Source organism: Carya illinoinensis, chromosome 4 (genome assembly GCF_018687715.1).
Source record: "Carya illinoinensis cultivar Pawnee chromosome 4, C.illinoinensisPawnee_v1, whole genome shotgun sequence".
Lineage (NCBI taxonomy): Eukaryota > Viridiplantae > Streptophyta > Magnoliopsida > Fagales > Juglandaceae > Carya > Carya illinoinensis.
The window spans coordinates 41,148,805-41,157,542 of record NC_056755.1 but is presented as its reverse complement, the minus strand read 5'-3'; the positions used below and the strand labels follow the sequence as shown (position 1 = coordinate 41,157,542).

The window sequence follows — 8,738 nt, the reverse complement described above, 5'->3', positions numbered from 1 at the left end:
GATACCATATCAACTTCTCCCTCTATATAATAAGAGGCCATCAAAAGCCTTTGGATAGGAGGAGTTTGATGGTATTTGAAATATTGGTTGGCTTTGAAAACCCAACAAGATGGATTAGTCCCATCGAAATGGAAAAAATTCAGTCTAACACCTCTGGGTAACACTCGTCTATCTTCTTAAACATTCACTTTAGGATCTTGCACATCTTCCCTAGTTGAAATCATATGACTATTTTCAATCAAAGTTCCAATCATATCAGTCATTTAGTCTAACCTTTCTGTGATGACATGTATCAACTACTGCTGAACATCAAACTGCCTTTGCATGAATTCTTGTTGCCTCTAATTGTTCTCCTGCTAAGCCTTCAGTGTAATAGCCTGAGTGCCTTCCGCCATAAGGATTTCCCTTATTTGATACCAACTGTTAGGGAAATTTTGGGTTACAGATAGCAAAAAATCAAGAACGACAAGAACTTCAAAAACAACTCAAAAACTAAATCAAGAATGTGATAATGGATTTATTTCGAGGGAAATCCTTCCTCCAGAAACTACAACAACAATACACTTCAAATACCGTTGGATTTTTTCTTCCAACTATTTATACACCCAAAACACACTGTAAGACTTACTAATAACATGAAAGTAAAAATGCACCGTATGACTTATTTATATCAGGAATGAAAAGCATCATCTATCTATTTATATAGAGTAATGCTATATTCCATACTCCAATTCTATTTTCATCTCATTATGTAAAATGTGAGATATTTATCATCATTAGATGATAAAGAATCACCTAATAAAGAATTATCCAATAGTGATCAATTTTGCTACATCTTAGATAGTAGGATGAGAGTGAAATGGTAGTGTGGTGCATAGAATTTTCCATTTACAAAACTCCCTTATTACTAATTTAGCACCCCACCTATTATTACCCTTAAACGCCCATTTCATTAAAACCAAACTTACCGTTCCTTCTTTTCCTTCCTTTCCTTTTGCGATCACGATTCTTCCTGTAACTTCACTTCTACACTTAACATCTTTGAATTGGAATTCCATGGTATTCTAATTGAGAGAAATTGTTTGGATGTAATGAATGCCTTAAATGATCCTTGGTGAGAACTTTAACAGATTTGGCCAAATAATTGAAGATGGAAAGCATATATTGAGGTCCTTTGACCATTCCTTAGCAAAATCTCCTCTTCAATTATTGTCTGTTAATGTTTTGGTTTAGGAATATCCTCATTGTATTCAACAGATTGTTGAATCTAAACTGTACTAGTCTCAATTAATATAAAGTTGTTTAAAAAAAACATGAGAATGCACATCATATTTTAGCCCAAAATCACAAGCTAATTGCTCACAATACTGAAGAATTGAGTATTCTATTAATACCCAATTGCTCATACTTCTGTTTTTCATCATATTTTACATACAGTTGTTTTTGCGTACTCTTTATGCACTTCACTGATATGATTGAGTGCATCACGTTTTTAATTATTTTAGTCAATTACATCATTAAAGTGTGCTAAAAATACGTAAAAATGACTACACATCAGATTTATGTCACAAAATTAGCATTATTTTCTATTTTGCAAAAATTTGGTTTATAGAAATTTTTTAACCTAGTTGGGTTATTGTTCAAAAGTCATATCCAAATAGGGCCTGTTTGATTTCTCAACTCATCTCAACTTATTTCATTTAATCATTACAACCTTTTTAAATTCTAATACAAAATATAATAAACAATTCAACTTTTCAAATGTCAAAATATTAATAATTTTAAAAAATAATATTCTAATAATATTTTATTCAACTTTCAACTTTTATTTCAACTCAACTCAACTTAACATCTAAATGCAGCCTAAGACACATTGTATAGAATGAGACTCCTTCTAAGAAAAAACAAAGGAACAAGCACACAAAATCAAGCTTCTTTATCGTAGTCTTGTCGCATTGCTTGTTCTTCTTCTTCTTCTTTACCCCCAACCTCTACTGCTATTCCTTCTCACTGCACCCGCACCACAATTTAAATTCCGATCAAGAATTGTATTCCTTTTTTTATCATTCAATTTCTCATTTCGTTGTGAATCCATTTGGGTGACCTTCAGGGGTCCAGACCTTCCATTAGGATTTTAGTGCCGTCAATTTTTCGGTAGGTCGTGATTGATCGATCCTGCTGCGCTTTGGCTGCTCGTACTATTTCAGGATTCCATCTTAGGTGCTCCAAATATCATTTTTGGTCGCTAAAGCTAATACTATATAATTCGAGGTTCTTAGCTTGGACTGGGTTGACTGAATTTTCACAGTAGGTAAACAATTATCTAAAACCTTAATGTTGTCTATAACAATTTTGATGATACTTTTTTTGGTAACTTGTATTAAATGGGGACATTTGTTGCTACGCTTTCCTTCGTAAAATGGGATTACTACTTATTTTGATGTGGAATACTATTCATTTTTTTCCTTTTTTTTATATATATATATTGGTTTGTAGGTACCCTTGTTTTATGCTGCTATATCTGACTGGATTTTGCTTATGTAACTGATTCTTTTGTATCAAATCTAATCGAAGTCTTAGCATCATACCTTAGGAGTCTTATAGTTAGTTTCTTGTAGATGTTAAAATTTATGCTTCTGTCTATTTGTCTGTCTGAGAAGGTTTCAGTAGATATTCACAATTTTATTTTTTCACAATGAAAGTAAAATGGATAAAAAATATACTTGCTCTTTGATTGGATGAGCCAGACTTTTAGTTTATTTAAGATTTATAGTGCACCTGCCACGAAATATTCCCCCATTTAGTTTCTTGAACTGTTTATTTTCATTAGTTATTGAATGCTTTATAGCTTGGTCCTTGTTCTATTCACTATGCTCCATTAAGGTTTGAATGATTAAGTGCCGTGGTTACACTTGATTTTTATTTTGTACCATTTTAATGGCGATTCAGATTATGATTGGCCCAAAAAAAAAAATTGGCGATTCAGATTATGATAATTATTTTTTAATCTCTGATGATTATTTTTTGATCTCTACAGGAGGGATGAAGACAATTAGGGATTGGGTTTTTTCTCAATTAGTTTCCATGTCATTGGTCTCATCTAGACCATTGTCAGGCAGAGATAATTTTTTTAGCGAGGGACGTCTGGAGGAAGAGTCTGATGACCAAGGTACTTTTCGGTTTCTTTCCCTTTCTGTGTATGTTCAAGAATCTTTTTTTTTTTTTTTTGGTTATGGGTGCAAGTCATTATAGATTCATGTACACAAACTATTATTGCCACTCTACTTCTTTTTTTTTTTTTTATATATATATAAGGAAATTGTTACCCAGATGACTAATATAAGAGGAGATAAATTGAATTGTATTTAAAAAAATAACAATTATAAATCAAATATATAATATAAAATATAAACAAAATATAAAGCAGCAATAAATATAAAGAGTAAGGGTAAGAGAGAAGCAAACTAAGTCTGTTAACGAGGTTCAGTCTCACTGCCTACGTCCTTACCTCAAGCTACCTCTTAAAGATCCATAAATTTACTATTCAACCTCTTTTAGGTGGATATAGAAACCTATTATACCTTTAAACAACATCGCTACAAAGAATCTGTGTAGAACACCTTCTATACTTGCAATTACCGCGTGGTGATTCAACTATTTCCTGTGTAGAACACTTTCTATACGCACAAGGGTTATACACACCATTTTACTGATACAAGAACTGATAGTGGGTAAATTATAAGAAAATATTCCTTAATGAGTGAAATAAGAATAATATAATGCAAACTATATTTCTTTCAAAATGAACAAAGATTAAGACTCAATGCTTAGAGAAGAGAGAATGAAAGTTTTGAATGAATGTTGTATGCTCTTGATGTTGTAAATATGAAGCGCTCAAATGATTTATTTATAGACATGTAAGACTTCATATTCAAGTTTAAAAAGATTCACATGTCAAAGACAACATCATTCACTTTTTCAAAAAAATCAAATAAAAGGTTTTTCTTTTTCAATTGTCAAAGACAACATCATTCATTTTTCAAAAATGTCAAACCTAATTTTTTATTTTTGGCATATGACAAAAAGAGCACACTTTACTTTTTAAAAAATTCAAACCTAATTTTTTACTTTTTGCATATGACAAAAGGAGCAGACTTTACTTTTCAAATTTTTTAAACAAAAACATCTACCTTTTGCATAAGTCAAAAAAAAAATCAATCACTTTTGAAAATATTCAAATAAAACATGCACATGTGAAAGATGACAATCAATCATTTTTAATATTTTCAAAATTCAAACCTTTAATCATGTAATACACATGTGAAAGATGACAATCAATTATCTTTCAAAATTTTCAAATTTAATTTTCAAAATATTCATGCACATGTAGAAAATGTATTTTAATGTTTTACGATAAAATATTAATTTTGAGTGTTAATCCTAATTTCAAATTTTTAAGAGATTTACAACATTACTCTATGACTTTAATGTGAACTTATTTCTTTCTTGTCCATGCTTGTTTCCTTGATGTGCTTGACTCCATTGTATAGACAACTTGAATTTGAGACTCTTTTATTCTTTGAATTTATTTATTATCATTAAAATTCATGTGTAGATATATAATTACACAAAAGTTGAAACCTTAGGTTCAACAGAAATGAAAATGCCTACTAGAAAGAGGCCACTCTACTTCATAACGGAGACTAAACAAACAATATTAAATTATTCTCCCCACTTCTCACTTTTTTACAGTAGCAATAATTTCTTTGATTTAAATTTAGGATTGTCATTACAAGCTTCATTTATGATGGCAAGGATGGGGGGAGTAAATTTAACTTTTTAGATCTGATAATGGTTCAATTAGCTAAGGAGACCCTTACTCTTCTGGACAATAGTTGTAAAGATTCATTTTGATAGGATCATCACTCTGGAGTGGAGGTTGTTAAAGTTTGTTTACACTAAATTTACTCAAGGGACTTGTCAACATTATGGGAGGATTGGAAGGAAAATGCGAAATGCTAAATTGGGAAAGGAAAATTTCTTGGTTGCGATTTTGTGAACAAGAAATTTTTTTTATTTTACTATAGCAATAAGCGAAGAACAAGTTTGAGGAGAAAGAAGAGTTGAGAATTTTATAAATAGTAATAAGATAGTTTGTGAATAATATTGAGATAGTTTGAGTTAATGTTTTATGGAGTTTTGGAAAAAGAGTGAGAAAAAGTTGAATAAAAAATATTATAAAGTTAAAATATTGTTAAAATATAAATTTTTAATATTATTTTTATTCGAAAATTTGAAAAAGTTGAATTTTTTTTTTTTTGAAAGTTTGGAAAAGTTTTCATGATTAGTTTAAAAGTATTTGTACTTAAGTGATGTTTGAGAATGAGATGAGATGAGAATTTTGGGATGGTAACTTTTTCCAAACAAGCCCCTAGTGTTTTTGGCCATTTTGATTTAGTTTGCTTTAAATATTTTACCATGGTCCTGCCAGTGTATATGGTAGAGATCACTATATACTGGATCTCTACACTCATAAATAGGTGTTCTCATTGAGTTGCAATAAAGATTTTATCTGCATTAGGTCCAGTCGAATTCTCTGTAATCCTAATATCATTATTTTATATCCGAGCCTTAGATCTCTATTGTAGTTTAATGTTAACAATCTGGTTGAAAATTGTAGGAAACATGCTTCCAATGCTGCAAACCAATTTCCAATAATAGATTTGAATTTGTCTTATATTGTTACATTTTATCTGAGAAATATCTTATTGTCTTATCACTTGTTATATTCAAGTCATACAGCCAATTTGGTAGCACTTCCACTACTTCCTGGTGCCTCACACACTTCAGATGGTAACCAGGAATATTAGCATAATCCTTCCCAAAAGCAGGTTTCTGTTGAAGACTCTTATGGTTCCCCTCATATGTCTGATAAGAAAAAGCTGGACCCATTGGCAAAGATTGAGGATCTATAAGTTACATTCTTGCACCTTCTCTGACAGCTTGGGCAGTTGTAGGACAATCTTCTAGTTTCAAAGGTTCTATATAGAATCCATCTAGCAGCCTTGATACAAACAGGAGAATTAGACTTGAATAGAGTTAACCCTGGAACCAATAGAGTCAAAGCGATAGCCATGACACAGGAGGCAGATGGATTGCCTTAATTGGATTTCTTATTTAGAATACTTGTCCTTGGAAAAACTGGGGTTTGCAAGAGTTCAACAATAAATTCTATATTTGATCAAACAAAAACCATAACGGATGCATTTCAACCAGCCACTGATTGCATCCAAGAGGTCAAGGGAATTGTTAATGGGATTAGAATCTTTGTAATCGATAACCCTGACTTCTTACCTTACTCTTCCAGTAATGTGAGAAGAAATAAGAAGATTATAATATCTGTGAAAAGATACATTAAAAAGTCACCCCTAGATATTGTTTTGTATTTTGAACGCCTTGATGTCATCAACATGGGCTATAGTGATTTCCCTCTTTTTAAACTTATGACTCAAGTTTTTGGCACTGTAATTTGATTCAACACAATCCTAGTGATGACTCATGCTTCCTCGGCTCTTCCTGAAGGACCTAGTGGTTATCCTGTCAACTATGAGTCATATGTGACTCAATGTACAGATTTGGTGCAGCATCACATACACCAGGCAGTGTCTAACTCAAGACTCGAAAACCCTATACTTTTGGCTAAGAACCATCCTCACTGTAAGACAATTTTATGGGGGAAAATGTGCTCCCTAATGGACAGGTTTGGAAATCTCAGTTCTTGTTATTGTGCATATGTACTAAAGTTCTAGGAGATGTCAACTCACTCTTGAAGTTTCACCCGACTGCCTCCTCTGCCACATCTCCTCTCATCTCTTCTACGGCGTCACTCTATGTCAGTTCCAAATGGATTGGAAGATCAAATTGATGAGAGTTTTCTTTTAGACACGGGTGAGGAAGATGAGTATGATCAATTACCTCCAATCCAAATCTTGAAAAAATCTCAGTTTGATAGATTAACAAACTCACAGAAAACAGACTATCTTGATGAGCTGGATTACCAGGAAATCCTTTATCTGAAGAAACAGTTGAAGGAAGAGTACTGGAGGCAGAGGGAGAATAGGCTTTCCAAAGAGGAAAATTTGGTGAATCATAATGATTCTGATAGTTAGCAGGTTCCTCAGAGGCAGTTACGTTACCTGATATGGCAGTTCCCCAAAGTTTTGACTCTGATTGCCCAGTCCATAGGTGTCGTGTTGTGGTCACAAGTGACCAGTGGCTTGTAAGGCCATTCTTGATCCCCAAGGAATGGATCATGAAGTGGGCTTCGACGGAATAAATCTTGAAACTGTTGTGGAAATAAATAGGAAAGTCTTTGCCTCTGTCACAGGACAGATGAGCAAGGACAAGGAGGATTTCAGTATCCAAATGGAGTCTACTGCAACTTAAGCAGATCTTGGTGGGCCAACGTATTGTGTAGGCCTTGATGTACAATCTTCTGGTATATGATGTATACAGTTCATAGCAACGCAAAGCTGAGGAGCCTGAAGAATAACATTGCTGACTGCAGACTTTCTTTGATGACTCTTGGCAATATTATACCAGCGCCAAGCTGGAAGATACCATTGCAGTCAGGAAGAGATTGAAGTTTGTGGTTAATGCTGGGCGAATGGGATGTCCTGGACAAATGGCAAATGATGATAGTTTTGAAGCTACTTTAAGAGGGAGTGAATATCCAGCGAGAAATGATAATCTCAGTATGACAATTTCAGTCCTCTCCTTCAATAAAGAAATCATTTTGGGTGCTGGTCTACATTGCGAATTCCGACCTAGTAGAAGCTTGAGAGTGTCGGTTAATGCTAATCTAAATAGTCGCAAAATGGGACGGTTTGCATAAAAACAAGTAGCTCTGAGCATTTGCAAATTGCTCTAGTTGCGGCTTTTACAATTTTCAAGGCTATGTTACATAGATAGCTGAAAGTAGGAGGGAAGCATTGGAGAGTGGATAAGTCATCATTGGGGTTTCAATGCTTGATTTTTTTTTGTCTGGAAAGGGTACTATAGCGGCAAAGCAATCTACGTCTAGAACTTAGACATGGACCTTTTACCATTAAAGATGACAGGACAAAGATTTGACTTTTTCAAAGAGCATTCGCCAAATGTTTCGTTGTATAAGAGAATCCTCGCTTAGTCAAATGAGGTATTTGATCAAATTTTGTATAAAAATCTTTTACATTAAATTGGGTAAATTTAAAATAATTTAAACTTTTACTACAATAATTAATTAAAAATGAAAGATTACTATCAATTTATCAAAAATTAAAATATTAATTTCTTATTCTTAACAAATAAATTAAATTAATTAGAATATAATTAACATTTAACATTTAGAATATAATTATTATTAACATTTAATAATATTTTTTAATATTAATAGAATATAATATAATTATTATTAACATTTAAGAATACTTTTTTTAATATTAATTTAATTAGAATATAATTACTATTGACATTTAATAATAATTTTTTGTAGTATTAATTTAATATAATATAATTATTATTATTAACATTTAATAATACTTTTTAATATTAATTTAATTAGAATATAATTATTAATAACATTTAATAATACTTTTTAATATTAATTTAATTAGAATATAATTACTATTAACATTTGATAATATTTTTTTAATATTAATTTAATTAGAATATAATTACTATTAACATTTAATAATAAT

The 8,738-nt window shown here is 31.7% G+C and overlaps 1 pseudogene; it reads left to right on the top strand.

The window, feature by feature from the left end:
• The first annotated feature begins 3,042 nt into the window (after positions 1 to 3,042).
• Positions 3,043 to 7,971, top strand: LOC122307078 (annotated as a pseudogene).
• The last annotated feature ends 767 nt before the right edge of the window (positions 7,972 to 8,738 follow it).